Source organism: Cherax quadricarinatus, chromosome 68, assembly GCF_038502225.1.
Source record: "Cherax quadricarinatus isolate ZL_2023a chromosome 68, ASM3850222v1, whole genome shotgun sequence".
Lineage (NCBI taxonomy): Eukaryota > Metazoa > Arthropoda > Malacostraca > Decapoda > Parastacidae > Cherax > Cherax quadricarinatus.
Genome location: NC_091359.1, coordinates 16,940,265 through 16,956,603, shown reverse-complemented (window position 1 = coordinate 16,956,603; position 16,339 = coordinate 16,940,265).

Here is a 16,339-nt window from a genome sequence, read left to right as displayed (position 1 = left end):
ATGCACCTCTCGGTGTGTGTATGTCGTGCCGAATAGGTAAAATTGGTCAAACAGCAAGAACTCATTTAAAATTAAGTCCTTTCTAAAATTTTCTCTTTTACGTTTAAAGGTATATATTTTTTCATTTATGTTAATGTAAAAACTAATAATTTTGTACCAAAAGAACCTTAGAAAACTTACCTAATCTTATTATAACAAGCGCAGTTTAATTTAGCCTAATCCAACTAAATATATTGTAGATAAGTTTATAATAATTTAATAACAAACACAATGACATATTTTTTGTTAGGTTCAGAATGATTTTTTCGAAATTATTCCATACACAAATTTTTGCTTGCCTTATTCGGCAAGAAGAGCGTTGCTATTTAAGCCATAATCGCAAGCTTTACCTATTCGATACTACATGTATATATATATATATATATATATATATATATATATATATATATATATATATATATATATATATATATATATATATATATACACACACACACACATATACATATACACATATACATATATACAAGTGCGACTGATCCAAAAACCAGGTTGTGTTCGGTGGACGGAGGTTCGACTTTTCAGTAAGCTTTAAGCTGAATAATACTGATTTAGTGTGTAATTTATTATTTTTATTATTATGTAGACTGAGTAATGCATATACGGTTAACCTGGAGTTTTGCGACTCACTCGCCATGGGTTCATACCTCACCCGTTCCCTGGTTTGTTTACAGTCGTGTTATTGTTTCGTGAGTGATGAAGAGGTACTAGATGAACGCTGGTTGGTACCGTGTATATTTGGCGATCAGCGGACGAAGGATCGAGCCTCCACCACTCTTAATATTAAGCTAGATAAATGGACACAGATGCAACTAATGTGACATTTTACTGTGGCAACGTTTCGCTCTCCAGCAGCTTTACCAAGACAAAGCTACAGGAGAGCGAAACGTTGCCACAATATAATACCACATTAGTTAAATCTGTGTGACATTGACGCAACATTTTGTGGATATTTCTGAATAACCTACTAGAGTTCACCGCTGCTCAGGATTACAATCATTCAGTACAGGACACCAGCTGGGTGTCGCAACTCAGAGTTCACAAACGTACTTCCCTTGCATAGTAAAATACTGATACATAATTCAAATATTGTATAAAAAACAGTATACACGGACTAGGTCTGAAACGCATTTGTATTTCCACTGGTAGAATTTTAATGACGTTTTCTGACACTGGAGACTGAGGTCTGAATGGGGACCTTACCGCTGGGAGACTGCATGACTCGTGTAGGATATGGGGAAAGTGGATCCTAGTAGGTGCCTTGATGCTCTTAAAGGGCTCTTGATGCGAGGAAATGGAGTTGCCATCCCTTTTCGCTGGATCAAATCAGATTAGCCCCCCTTCCCATTATTTTACAAGCGCTGTTTGTCCCGTAGCTCGGTTGGTAGCACACTCAGCTCACACACTGAAATCCGTGGTTTGATCCCCGGTGGGGGGGGGGTGGAAACTTTAGGATGTGTTTCCTTGAGACACCTGCTGTCCATGTTTACCTAGCAATAAAAATAGGTACCTGGGTGTTAGCCGACTGGTGTGTGTCGCATCCTGGGAACAAAACCTAATTTGCCCGAAATGCTCTGCATAACAAGGGACTTTCTATATAGTGGCATTGATGTCATCTAGGTCTGCATAAGTTGTTCTTGTAGAAATGAAGATTATTATTATAAGTCTGGGGTTTCCCAGTAATAATAATAATAGTAACATAGGCAGGGTCAAGCTGCTAACGACCACAGGATTTTTTATCTTTTTTTACCCTAGATTACGACTAGAGAAGGTTGCTCATGTATTGAGGTATGAACCTTAGTGAAGTATTTGAGGATGTGTAGCCTCTGTGGGGAGAATATTAAGTGCTAAGGGAAAATCTTACATGTTCTCCTTAAATACACGTTTAAGTTGCGCTTCACATAGCCCCAATAGGGAAGAATAAAGTCATAATGCCGTAGTTAGAAGAAAACACTGACACACGAATTAGAACAAAATGCTGGATGACGTCTCGGTTCACCATGGACCATTATCAGCTCAGGAATTTGTAGAAAAAATAAGGATAGGACACAGATCATAGATTACAGGTAAAACCTAGAAGCTGTGACGATGTTAGAACTCGGAAGCAAGGCTAGTACAAGGTGAAGCAGAGTTAGTTAGTTTAATATGTTTATTATGCACCCCATACCCATCCTGTGGGCGGTAGTCAAAAGATTACAGAGGTACTTAATGGGTCCAGGGACTGGGCCTCAAAGTTTTGATGGCTGAGCAAGTTACAGAGGTAATGAATTCACAATTTACAAAGGTATTGTTGAAGCAGAGAAAACGCATGTTCTTCAAACGGCCAGTACTCGGCGGCAGGTGAGGGTAATGACCTTGAGCGACCGTTGATAGACAGGTCAGACAATGCGGCTTCAGTAGCCATGGAGCTACTGTCACTACAGAACCATGGTTTCTAAAAAAGAACTGCTCGACGGCAAACAGGATGCTCTACGACGCTCCATGGCTACTGAAGCTGCATTGTCTGAGCTGTCCATCCCCCTCAAGGAAGGTTCCTTGATGTTGGTGAGGGGCTCTTGATTTAGGGAATTGGATCTGTGCTCCAGTTCCCCGAATTAAGCCTGAATGCCTTCCACATCCCCCCCCCCAGGCGCTGTATAATCCTCCGGGTTTAGCGCTTCCCCCTTGATTATTATTATTATTATTATGAGCTGTCCATCAACGGTCGCTCCTGGTCATTACCCTCACCCACCGCCGAGTACTGGCCGTTTGAACATGTGTTTTATCTGCTCCACCCTGTATCATGTTGTAGCACTGATTTAGTGTTAAATTAGTTGGGAAGCACTAACCCTGTAAGGGTCTTACAGTTCCTAGAGATTGGGAGGTAATAATTTTTGATCCAAAGATACAGAGGTTATTCTTAATTCCTTCAATCAAGAACCATTCATCTACAATCAAGATTCCTTCACCAGAATCAGTACACTCCCCCCCCCACTGAAGGGCCTCAGCTTTGAAATTAAAAGGTGAAGGCTCATGGGACACTAGGTAATGAGAGGAGAAGGCCACTAAGGAAAACTGACAATTACCTGGACTCCACTTTTAAAGTGGTTAGTTAGTTAGTTAGTTTAATATGTTTATTATGCACCTCATACCCATCCTGTGGGCGGTAGTCAAAAGATTACAGAGGTACATAATTGGTCCAGGGACTGGACTCCAAAGTTTTGATAGCTGAGCAAGTTACAGAGGTAATGAACTCACAATTTACAAAGGTAATGAACTCACAATTTACAAAGGTAATGATCTCACAATTTACAAAGGTAATGAACTCACAATTTACAAAGGTAATGAACTCCAGGTAAGTCTGGTCACAATCATGACAAGTTACAAAGGTATTTACAGATTACAGAGGTACGTAATGGGTCCAGGGACTGGGCCCCCAAAGTTTTGATAGATGAACTAGGTACAAAGGTAATGAGCTCACAAGTTACAAAGGTAATGAATTCTGTAGAATGGTTACTTACGTTTATACTTTGGCTACAATCATGAACAAATTATAGAGTAATGAGCAATTCACACTTCCACACCCGGTCACAACTGTAATGAGTTATTGGTGCAAATATTGATTGTTGAGTCACACACACCACACACACACACACACACACACACACACACACACACACACACACACACACACACACACACACACACACACACACACACACACACACACACACACACTTTAGTTTAATATCTTTATGCACCCCATACCCATCCTGTGGGCGGTAGTCAAAAGATTACAAAGGTACATAATGGGTCCAGTGACTGGACCCCAAAGTTATGATAGCTGAACTAGTTACAAAGGTAATGAACTCCAGGTAGATCTGGTCACTAATCATGGCAAGTTACATGGCAAGTTTTAAAGTGGTACGCAGCTTTTCTGATTTCCTTTGATAGGCTGCGATGGTCAGTACTAAAGGAAATTTAGTATCGGAGAAGGTAAATAACCACCACAGTGTTAGTTTACCTCTCTAGGGATATAACGCCAGCTCGTCCACATGACAAGCAGTATTAGTCTGGCTGTAAGATGTAAGAAATGGAGGTTCTCTTTGATGGGATCTGGCAAGACTTCTGTTGATGTGATGAATGGTTTGAAAAACCGACAAGTTGAAGAATGAGACACTTATGCAGCATATGGGAATCTTTATTCAGTAAACGTTTCGCCACACAGTGGCTTCATCAGTCCAATACAAAGAGGAAGGCGTAAGGAGAGGAGGAGAATGAGGTAATCAGTCCCTCAACCTGGAGTCGATGTGTTCAGGCCATCAATCTTGTAGAATGTACAGCATAGGGCCGTAGACGTGGCTTACATACTGTAGTGAGGTGACCCCGCCTACACCTGCTTCACGTCACCTCACTACAGTATATAAGCCACGTCTACGGCCCTATGCTGTACATTCTACAAGATTGATGGACTGAACACATCGACTCCAGGTTGAGGGACTGATTACCTCATTCTCCTCCTCTCCTTACGCCTTCCTCTTTGTATTGGACTGATGAAGCCACTGTGTGGCGAAACGTTTCCTGAATAAAGATTCCCATATGCTGCATAAGTGTCTCATACTTCTGTTGATGTTGACTTCGTTGTTTCATAAGAACATAAGAAAGAAGGAACACTGCAACAGGCCTACTGACCCATGCGGAGCAGGTCCATGTCCTCCCCCCGGATTAGACCAATGACCCACCCCCCGGGTTAGCCCAATGACCCACCCAGTCTGGTCACCGCCACTCAAGGATGGAGCACTGCACCAGACCCAGCAGCACAAGCTAGTCAGGTCCAACTCACACCCACCCACACCTTCTCATGTATTTATCTAACCTATTTTTAAAACTACACAACGTTTTAGCCTGAATAACTGTACTCGGGAGTTTGTTCCACTCTTCCACAACTCTATTCCCAAACCAGTGCTTTCCTATATCCTTCCTGAATCTGAATTTTTCCAACTTGAAACCATTGCTGCGAGTCCTGTCTTGGTTGGAAATTTTCAGCACGCTATTTACATCCCCTTTATTTATTCCTGTTTTCCATTTATACACCTCGATCATATCCCCCCTAATTCTACGCCTTTCGAGAGAGTGCAAATTCAAGGCCCTCAGTCTATCCTCATAGGGAAGATTTCTGATACATGGGATTATCTTTGTCATCCTCCTCTGTACGTTTTCCAGAGCATTTATATCCATTCTGTAATACGGTGACCAGAACTGAGCAGCATAGTCTAAATGACAAAACTTCCAAAGTTCAGACTGTAGATTATGTTGGTCAACTATCACTTAGTCCTGTTTCCTGACAAACCTAACCTATTGTAATAAAGTTGGTATAATTACCGACAATATGTAAAGTAAAAGGACACAAGTGCAACTAATGTGACATTTATTGTGGCAACGTTTCGCTTGATAAAGCTCCTGGAGAGCGAAACGTTGCCACAATAAATGTCACATTAGTTGCACTTGTGTCCTTTTACTTTACAAACCTAACCTGCAACAGTTAGGTATCTTTATTATGAAACGTTTCGCCTACACAGTAGGCTTCTTCAGTCAAGTACAGAAAAGTTGATAGAAGCAGAAGATACTTGAAGACGATGTAATCAGTCCATCACCCTTAAAGTTTTGAGGTGGTCAGTCCCTCAGTCTGGAGAAGAGCATTGTCCCAACATCTGCGTTCTACTAGTGACCTACGTCTCACCTCCTGGCGTTATATAAGGCTCCATCCTGTCACTTCTACTCCATATTGTTTCATACTATGGAACAATGCTCTTCTCCAGACTGAGGGACTGACCACCTCAAAACTTTAAGGGTGATGGACTGATTACATCGTCTTCAAGTATCTTCTGCTTCTATCAACTTTTCTGTACTTGACTGAAGAAGCCTACTGTGTAGGCGAAACGTTTCATAATAAAGATACCTAACTGTTGCATATGTGTCTTACCTAACAACCTGTCGGTATTTTATACCATTTTAATGTTCAAACCTAACCTAACCTATCACCTAGATGCAAATAAGCTTGTGCTCAATGTGCATATGGGCAACACGAAGTACAATTGCTAAGTAAACTGAATTCCTCAAGGGATGTGCGTGAATGCTGGTGAAGGGCTCTCGACCCAAGGAATTAGAGCTACCCTACCCATTTTTTAAATCAAACTTGATTGCCTCTCATTCCTCAAGCGCTGTATGATTGCTATAGTCTCAGGGTTTTAGCTATAACCGTGGAAGTACACACACCAAAACTGAGGGACTGAACACCTCAAACATTCCTCCTTCAGGCCGAGGTACTGATAAGGAAAGGTGGTGGAGTAGCGATGTATGTCAGAGACAATTTAAATTGTTGTGTTAGACAAGATATTAAATTAGAAGCGTCAGCCACTGAATCTGTTTGGTTACAGCTTCTCGAGGGCCGAGAAAAACTAATTTTGGGTGTGATTTACAGGGCCCCAAATCTTGATAGGGAGTGCAGTAAACTTCTATGGGACGAAATTCGTAAGGCATCTACATACGAAAATGTTGTGCTAATGGGAGATTTCAACTATAGACAGATTGACTGGAGCAATTTGACAGGAAATTTAGAGTCGGGTGACTTTCTTGATACGATCCAGGATTGTTTTTTAAAACAGTTTGTGACAGAGCCAACTAGGGGAAATAACCTCCTTGACTTGGTTCTTGCCAGTAGGGAAACACTAATTAATAATCTTGAGGTTAATGATGAGCTTGGGGAGAGTGATCACAAATCACTCAGTTTTAACATATCATGGAATTCCCCTAATAATGGCAATCAAGTCTCCGTCCCTGACTTTCGCTTGGCTGATTTCATAGGACTGAAAAATTACTTAGGTGGGCTGAACTGGAATGACCTGACTAGGGGTCAGGTAGGTGGTGATGGTTGCCGATATGATGCTTTCCAGGGCATAGTTCTAGCTGCTCAGTCAAATTATGTTCCAAATAGGGAAATCAGATCAAACAAAAATGATCCTAAATGGATGAACAATAGATTAAAATATCTGATTGGTCAAAAGAGAGGCATATATAGGCAAATCAAAAGAGGAGAGGGGCAATTAAGAAATCGATATATTCAGTTAAAGAGAGAAATAAAAAAGGGAATTAGAAAAGCAAAAAGAGATTATGAGGTTAAAGTTGCAAGAGAATCGAAGACTAACCCAAAAGGATTCTTTCAGGTATACAGAAGTAAGATCAGGGACAAGATAGGCCCACTCAAAAGTTCCTCGGGTCAGCTCACTGACAGTGATAAGGAAATGTGTAGAATTTTTAACACATACTTCCTCTCAGTTTTTACACAGGAGGATACCAGCGATATTCCAGTAATGATAAATTATGTAGAACAGGACGATAATAAACTGTGCACTATTAGGGTCACAAGTGACATGGTCCTTAGGCAAATAGATAAATTAAAACCTAACAAATCCCCAGGCCCTGATGAACTGTATGCAAGGGTTCTAAAGGAATGTAAAGAGGAGCTTAGCACACCTTTGGCTAATCTTTTCAACATATCACTACAAACTGGCATGGTGCCAGATAAGTGGAAAATGGCAAATGTGATACCTATTTTCAAAACAGGTGACAGGTCCTTAGCTTCGAACTATAGACCAATAAGCCTAACCTCCATAGTGGGAAAATTTATGGAATCAATAATTGCCGAGGCAGTTCGTAGCCACCTTGAAAAGCATAAATTAATCAACGAATCTCAGCATGGTTTTACAAAGGGGCGTTCCTGCCTTACGAATTTATTAACTTTTTTCACTAAGGTATTTGAGGAGGTAGATCATGGTAATGAATATGATATTGTGTATATGGACTTCAGTAAGGCTTTTGACAGGGTCCCACATCAGAGACTATTGAGGAAAATTAAAGCACATGGAATAGGAGGAGAAATTTTTTCCTGGATAGAGGCATGGTTGACAAATAGGCAGCAGAGAGTTTGCATAAATGGGGAGAAATCAGAGTGGGGAAGCGTCACGAGCGGTGTTCCACAGGGGTCAGTGTTGGGCCCCCTGCTGTTCACAATCTACATAAACGACATAGATGAGGGCATAAAGAGCGACATCGGCAAGTTTGCCGATGACACCAAAATAGGCCGTCGAATTCATTCTGACGAGGACATTCGAGCACTCCAGGAAGATTTGAATAGACTGATGCAGTGGTCGGAGAAGTGGCAGATGCAGTTTAATATAGACAAATGCAAAGTTCTAAATGTTGGACAGGACAATAACCATGCCACATATAAACTAAATAATGTAGATCTTAATATTACGGATTGCGAAAAAGATTTAGGAGTTCTGGTTAGCAGTAATCTGAAACCAAGACAACAGTGCATAAGTGTTCGCAATAAAGCTAATAGAATCCTTGGCTTCATATCAAGAAGCATAAATAATAGGAGTCCTCAGGTTGTTCTTCAACTCTATACATCCTTGGTTAGGCCTCATTTAGATTATGCTGCACAGTTTTGGTCACCGTATTACAGAATGGATATAAATTCTCTGGAAAATGTACAAAGGAGGATGACAAAGATGATCCCATGTATCAGAAACCTTCCCTATGAGGATAGACTAAGGGCCCTGAAACTGCACTCTCTAGAAAGACGTAGAATTAGGGGGGATATGATTGAGGTTTATAAGTGGAAGACAGGAATAAATAAAGGGGATGTAAATAGTGTGCTGAAAATATCTAGCCTAGACAGGACTCGCAGCAATGGTTTTAAGTTGGAAAAATTCAGATTCAGGAGGGATATAGGAAAGTACTGGTTTGGTAATAGAGTTGTGGATGAGTGGAACAAACTCCCAAGTACCGTTATAGAGGCCAGAACGTTGTGTAGCTTTAAAAATAGGTTGGATAAATACATGAGTAGATGTGGGTGGGTGTGAGTTAGACCTGATAGCTTGTGCTAACAGGTCGGTTGCCGTGTTCCTCCCTTAAGTCAATGTGACCTGACCTGACTAGGTTGGGTGCATTGGCTTAAGCCGGTAGGGACTTGGACCTGCCTCGCATGGGCCAGTAGGCCTTCTGCAGTGTTCCTTCGTTCTTACGTTCTTATGTTCTTATGTTCTTAACCTCGTACCTACATCATTGCTTCTGCTGTCTCCTCTGTATTTTGAAAGAAGAGGCCTACTGAGTAGGCGAAATGTCTCGTCATAAAATATGCCAAATTATTGCACGTGTGTCTTACTTATCCATGTGTTTTATAGGCATCTGTATATATTTGATAAGGATCATAAATACGAGCATTACAAAGCCACCCTCGCGCTCTGTACGGTTCATGACAGAAACTTATTCATTATACAAAGACAACTCAAAATTGTGTCATTGTATTGAAGGCAGAGGACAACAACGTGAGGAAAATATATACATTTGTCAAAGGCATAAGGGAACGTGTAATTATGGAAGACAATACACAGTCTTAAAGATGTATGCAATCAGTTGTAAGTGTAAGAGAATACGGAGGGTTAAGATTTAATACACACTGTGAGCTTAGAACAACAGTAGGTGTTTCCTTGCTTTCCTCTTGTCCTGTCAGGGTATATAGCAAAAAACGTATTTCTCAGTCCATATATACCGAATTAAATGAGTAAAGTATACTTACTGTTAGCGTACTTATCAATTTTGCGGTAATTTATAGCCTAATTGTAAATGTTCACTGGATGGGATTTTGAGTGGTGGAGGAATGAGTCCTTGGTGTTGTTAATGTTATCAGTAATACAGTTATTTCCACTCAGCAGAGGCAAGAGATACACTAGGAAAGTGCCCAATGGTCTGGTAGACAACGCTCTCGCTTCACACACTGAGTGTCCGTGGTTCAATCCCCGGCAAGGGTGGAAACATTGGGCATGTTTCCTTACACTTGTTCCTGTTGACCTAGCAAGTAAGTGGGTATCTGGATATTAGTCGATTGGTGTGAGTCGCATCCTGGGGGACAAGATTGAGGACCCCAGTGGAAATAAGACACAGTCCCTTGATAACGCACTGACTGTCTTGGGTTACCCTGGGAAGATAACCCTCCGGGGTTAAAAGTCCAAACAAAATCTTATATTAATACTGTTACTACTGCTTCCAGTGCTGCATTCATCTGTATTTGACCGAAGAAGCCTGTTATGAAGGTAAAAAGTTTCAGCAATGAAGATACACAAGTGTTTCAAATTTCATAAGTCAAGGAAAAAAAGTTATTTCAAAACTAGAATGTGAGTAGAAAATGGAAGTAACTTTGAGTGAAAGATACTGTATAATACTTTTACATTATTAACCCTCTGGTGGAAGTTATGAAATATAGACTGTCTGCAGAAGGTTCCTTTGATGCCAGTGACAAGCTCCTGATGTAAAGAATTGGACTTGTCATCCCTTTCCTTGGACCAAGCCCATTATGGCAGGTGCCCAGCAGCCAGTGAAGGACTCACTCTCTCTCTCTCTCTCTCTCTCTCCATCTGAGATGCCTTAAGAAAGGTTTGTTTATGCTGGTGAGGTGCTCTTCATCTGAGTAATTGAGCATCCTACTATTCCTTGGATTGAACCTGAGTTCCTCCAGTTTCCTAGGAGCTGTATGACCCCTGTGGGTTTAGCACTTCCCCTAAATATAATAATACTAATGTGAACTGAAAGAAACCTAAATCATTAAGAAATGTTATAATATTGCTGTACATAAAGTAGCAATGCTGTAAACTCTTACAGGTTTAGTGCTTAGGTTGAGTATGATAGTACACACAAAATAGGTATCACCTGCTGCTCCTGTTCACCTAGCAATAACTACAGTATGCATCTGGTTATTAGGCCAGTGTTGTGAGTTGCATCCTGGGGTGGGTAGTATACCTTAGGGCTGGTCTCTGAAATGAGCAGAGATGGATTTAACAGCTCTTTGTCTGTAAAATTGATCTGTATAAAAATAGAAGATATATTTTGATTAATGTAAGATGACAATGAGATTGCCATTGGTTTGTATATCTGATGGGTTCCAAGAGTTTTTCTGCTCCTAGAGCTCGGCCTTGGGCCAGGCTCATGTCTTCTTTTACTTATCAGTTGCATGATGCACAAAAAATCAAGAGGTGAGGGGGTTCTTGATGTCTCCAAGGGGCTTTTGATATAAGGAATTAGGCCTATGCTTCAATTCCTTGAATCAATCCTGAATACCTTCTGCTATTCCCAGGCACTATATGACCCTTTGGGTTTAGTGCCCCCTGTGAATGAAATAATAATCTTGATACAAGAAACAAGACTTTTATCCTCCCTCTCCTTGGATTGAAGCAGACTGCTTGCCAGTCCCCAGATGCTATATGACTCCTATGGGCTCAGCACTTCTTTTGATGAATATAAATATATTACCCCTATGGGTGTAGGGACTTCTCTCTCAATAATACGGACATGCATGTGACATCAGTGGGCAGAGCTCTGAAATTAGTAGTTGGGTAGTTACAAGGCCTTGATTACTGGTGACTTCACTGAAGAACTTGAACTTCATTCAAATTCAAATTCAAAGTTTATTCTCTATAAGGATTACAATGCTGAGTTTACAGAAATTTGGTTATTGTGTGGTTTACATGTAGTAAAATTGTGATTACAGAGTGTACCACTAGAACGCTTAGCATGGCTAGGCATTTCGGGCAGACTTAGTTTTATTCTTAATTGTAAAATATTACAAATTATGAGGTAAGTTGGTATTATGGCTAAGTGACTAAATACTAGTTTGTGAGTTTAGCAATGTGAATGCTTTTGTTTTGGCACAGTACATAGTTTCAGTATTGGAGTATCACAGGATTCATTATTTTAAGATTGAGATTAATATTTCTGTTTATGGTCAAATGAGTGAGTGTAAGTGTGAACCACCAGGTGGTATTCGTGTAGCTAGTTGACAGGGTGTATCAGGGAGATAAGATGTTTTTTAATGGTAGTTTTGAAGGTGATGAATGTGTCTGCAGTTCTAGAGTTCTCAGGTAAGGTATTCCAGGTTTTAGGGCCTTTGACATACATTGAATTTTTGTAAAGGTTTAGTCGGACACGGGGAATGTCGTAGAGATGTTTGTGTCTAGTGTTATGCCTGTGGGTTCTGTCACAACTATCAAGAAAGCGTTTTAGGTCAAGGTTGATATTAGAGTTTAAGGCCCTGTAGATGTAGATTGCACAGTAGTAAGTGTGGATGTACTGAACTGGGAGTAAGTTTAGGTCTATGAAGAGTGGGGGGGTGTGTTGCCAGGGATGGGATTTAGTGATTATTCTTACTGCAGCTTTTTGTTGGGTTATTATTGGCTTTAGGTGTGTTGCTGCAGTTGATCCCCAAGCACAAATAGCATAGGTGAGGTATGGATAAATAAGTGAGTGGTATAGTGTGAGAAGGGCATTTTGCGGCACGTAGTATCGTATCTTGGAGAGGATCATTGGCAGCAGTGCTTCCAGATCTCTATCAACTAGTGATGTCACTGAGAGTCCCACCCACTAGTGATGTAACAGGCAGAACCCCACCCACTAGTGATGTCACTGAGAGTCCTACCCACTAGCAATATCACTAGGAGAGCCCTACCCACTAGTAATGTCACTAGGAGAGCCCCACCCATTAGTAATGTCACTGGGAGAGCCCCACCCACTAGTGATGTCACCAGTTTGGAACCCACACCTGGTCAAACACGTCAGGAAATTAGAGAAAGTGCAAAGGTTTGCAACAAAGCTAGTTCCAGAGCTAAGGGGAATGTCCTATTAGGAAAGGCTAAGGGAAATCGGTCTGATGACACTGGAGGACAGGTGGGTCAGGGGGAGACATGATAATGACATACAAAATACTGCGTGGAATAGACAAGGTGGACAGAGACAGGATGTTCCAGAGATGGGACACAGAAACAAGGGGACACAATTGGAAGCTGAAGACTCAGATGAGTCAAAGGGATGTTAGGAAGCATTTCTTCAGTCATAGAGTAGTTAGGAAGTGGAATAGTCTGGCAAGCGATATAGTAGAGGCAGGAACTATACATAGCTTTAAGACTAGGTATGATAAAGCTCATGGAGCAGGGAGAGGGAGGACCTAGCAGCGGTCAGTGAAGAGGCGGGGCCAGGAGCTGAGTCTCGACCCCTGCAGCCACAATTAGGTGAGTACAATTAGGTGAACAGGAGAGCCCCACCCACTAGTGATGTCACTGAAAGAGCCTCACCCACTAGTGATGCCAAAGGGAGAATTCCACTAGTGATGTCATTGGGAGAGCCCCACCCACTAGTGATGTCACTGGGAAAATCTCACTAGTGATGTCACAGGCAGAGCATCACCCACTAGTGATGTCACTAGGAGAGCCCCACCCACTAATAATGTCACTAGGAGAGCCCCACTCACTAGTGATGTCACTGAGAGTCCCACCCACTAGTAATGTCACTAGGAGAGCCCCACCCACTAATAATGTCACTAGGAGAGCCCCACCCACTAGTGATGTCACTGAGAGTCCCACCCACTAGTAATGTCACTAGGAGAGCCCCACCCACTAGTAATGTCACTAGGAGGGCCCCACCCACTAGTAATGTCACTGAGAGTCCCACCCACTAATAATGTCACTAGGAGAGCCCCACCCACTAGTAATGTCACTAGGAGGGCCCCACCCACTAGTAATGTCACTAGAAGAGCCCCACCCACTAGTAATGTCACTAGGAGAGCCCCGCCTACTAGTGATGTCACTGAGAGTCCCACCCACTAGTAATGTCACTAGGAGAGCTCCACCCACTAGTAATGTCACTAGGAGAGCCCCACCCACTAGTGATGTCACAAAGTCCCACCCACTAGTAATGTCACTAGGAGAGCCCCGCCAACTAGTAATGTCACTAGGAGAGCCCCACCCACTAGTAATGTCACTAGGAGAGCCCCGCCCACTAGTGATGTAACAGGCAGAGCCTCACCCACTAGTGATGTCACATGCAGAACCCCACCCACTAGTGATGTCACTGGGAGAGCCCCACCCACTAGTGATGTAACAGGCAGGGCCTCACCCATTAGTGGTGTCACAGCAGAACCCCATCCACTAGTGATGTCACTAAGAGTCCCACCCACTAGTGATGTCACTAAGAGTCCCACCCACTAGTGATGTCACTAAGTGTCCCACCCACTAGTGATGTAACGGGCAGAGCCTCACCCACTAGTGATGTCACATGCAGAACCCCACCCACTAGTGATATCACTGGGAGAGCCCCACCCACTAGTGATGTAACAGGCAGGGCCTCACCCATTAGTGATGTCACAGCAGAGCCCCACCCACTAGTGATGTCACTGAAAGTACCACCCACTAGTAATGTAACTAGTAGAGCCCCACCCACTAGTGATGTCACTGAAAGAGCCTCACCCACTAGTGATGTCACTGGGAGAGCCCCACCCACTAGTGATGTCACTGATGGAGCCTCACGCACTAGTGATGTCACTGGGAGAGCCCCACCCACTAGTGATGTCACTGGGAGAGCCCCACCCACTAGTGATGTCACTGGAAGAGCCCCACCCACTAGTGATGTCACTGGCAGAGCCTCACCCACTAGTGATGTCACTGGGAGAGCCCCCACCCATTAGTTACGTCACTGGAAGAGCCCGACCCACTAGTGATGTCACTGGCAGAGCCTCACCCACTAGTGATGTCACTGGGAGAACCCCACCAACTAGTGATGTAAGAGGCAGAGCCTCACCCACTAGTGATGTTACAGGACCACACACTAGTGATGTCACTGAGTTCCACCCACTAGTAATGTCACTGGGAGGGCATCACCCACTAATGATGCCACTGGCACAGCCTCACCCATTACTGCTGTCACTGGGAGAGTTCCATCCACTAGAGATGTCACTGGAAGAGCCCCCTAGTGATGTCACTGGGAGAGCTCCACCCGCTAGTGATGTAACAGGCAGAGCCTCACCCACTAGTGATGTCACAGAGGACCACCCATTAGTGATGTCACTGAGTCCCACCCACTAGTGATGTCACTGAGTCCCACCCACTAGTAATGTCACTGGGAGGGCATCACCAACTAATGATGTCACTGGCACAGCCTCACCCACTACTGCTGTCACTGGGAGAGTTCCATCCACTAGTGATGTCACTGGAAGAGCCCCTAGTTATGTCACTGGGAGAGTCCCCCTAGTGATGTCACTGGGAGAGCCTTCTAGTGATGTCACTGGGAGAACCCCCTAGTGATGTCACTGGGAGAGCCTCACCCCCTAGTGATGAATTAATAAAGTGAATTTTGTATTTTTTTTCACTTACTCGTCCTGTGATCATCATAATTCACAAAAAAATGATAAGTAATAAACATGAAGTCATAAGAGAAGGTTACTGTGTCGAGTAACTCATGTGACGTCATCAGTGGGCGGAGCTTTGAAACGAACAGTCAGGTTGTTACTAAAGCTTTGAAACTGGCATTTTATTGGTAGAAACTCTTACAAGACCCCGCCTACTAGTGACGTAACTCAAGATCTGGCCTTTCATTGGTAGAAACTCTCATGGCCCCGCCCACTGGTAGAGTCAACACAACACAGCTTCTTATGAGTTGCTGTTGCTCCTCTTAGTTATAAATTCTCTCACTAGATGGCATCTGTTAAAAAATGCACCGTATTAGCTTAAAGTTGTTAAAATGCCTTATAAATCCAAGCACTCAATCAGAACTTATATGGACGTATTTCAATATCTTAATATTTTTTCTCTCTGGCTAGTAGTGACCTTATTTAGAGCAAATACAAATTCACGTATTATAACAGACACTAAAAGTTATATATTATTCAAGGGAAAGCACTAAACTTGTAGAGGGACATAGGACGCAGGGAATTGGGAAGTAATTAAGTTTGATGCGAGGAAGAGAAGGGTAGCCCAAGTTCTTTGGATCAAGAGCCCTTCATGAGCATCAAGGTGCTCCCTCTCACTTAGTGAAAAGCTTCAATATATATATATCTTAGTAGCTGTAAAGAGCTCTTGATAATATCATATTCTCCAGTTGCTGTATAATAAATAACTCATCTTTCCGGGTTTCGTTTTCCAATAATAATAATAGAGCATTAAATAGCAACGTTCTTCTTGCCGAATAAAGCAAGAGAAAATTTGTGTATGCAATAATTTCGCAAAAAGAAGAGTTATTTATTAAACCGCATCTTAATTACTTCCCAATTCCCTGCGTCCTATGTCCCTCTACAGGTTTAGTGCTTTCCCTTGAATAATATATAACTTTTAGTGTCTGTTATAATACGTGAATTTGTATTTGCTCTAAATAAGGTCACTACTAGCCAGAGGAAAAAAAATATTAAGATATTGAAATA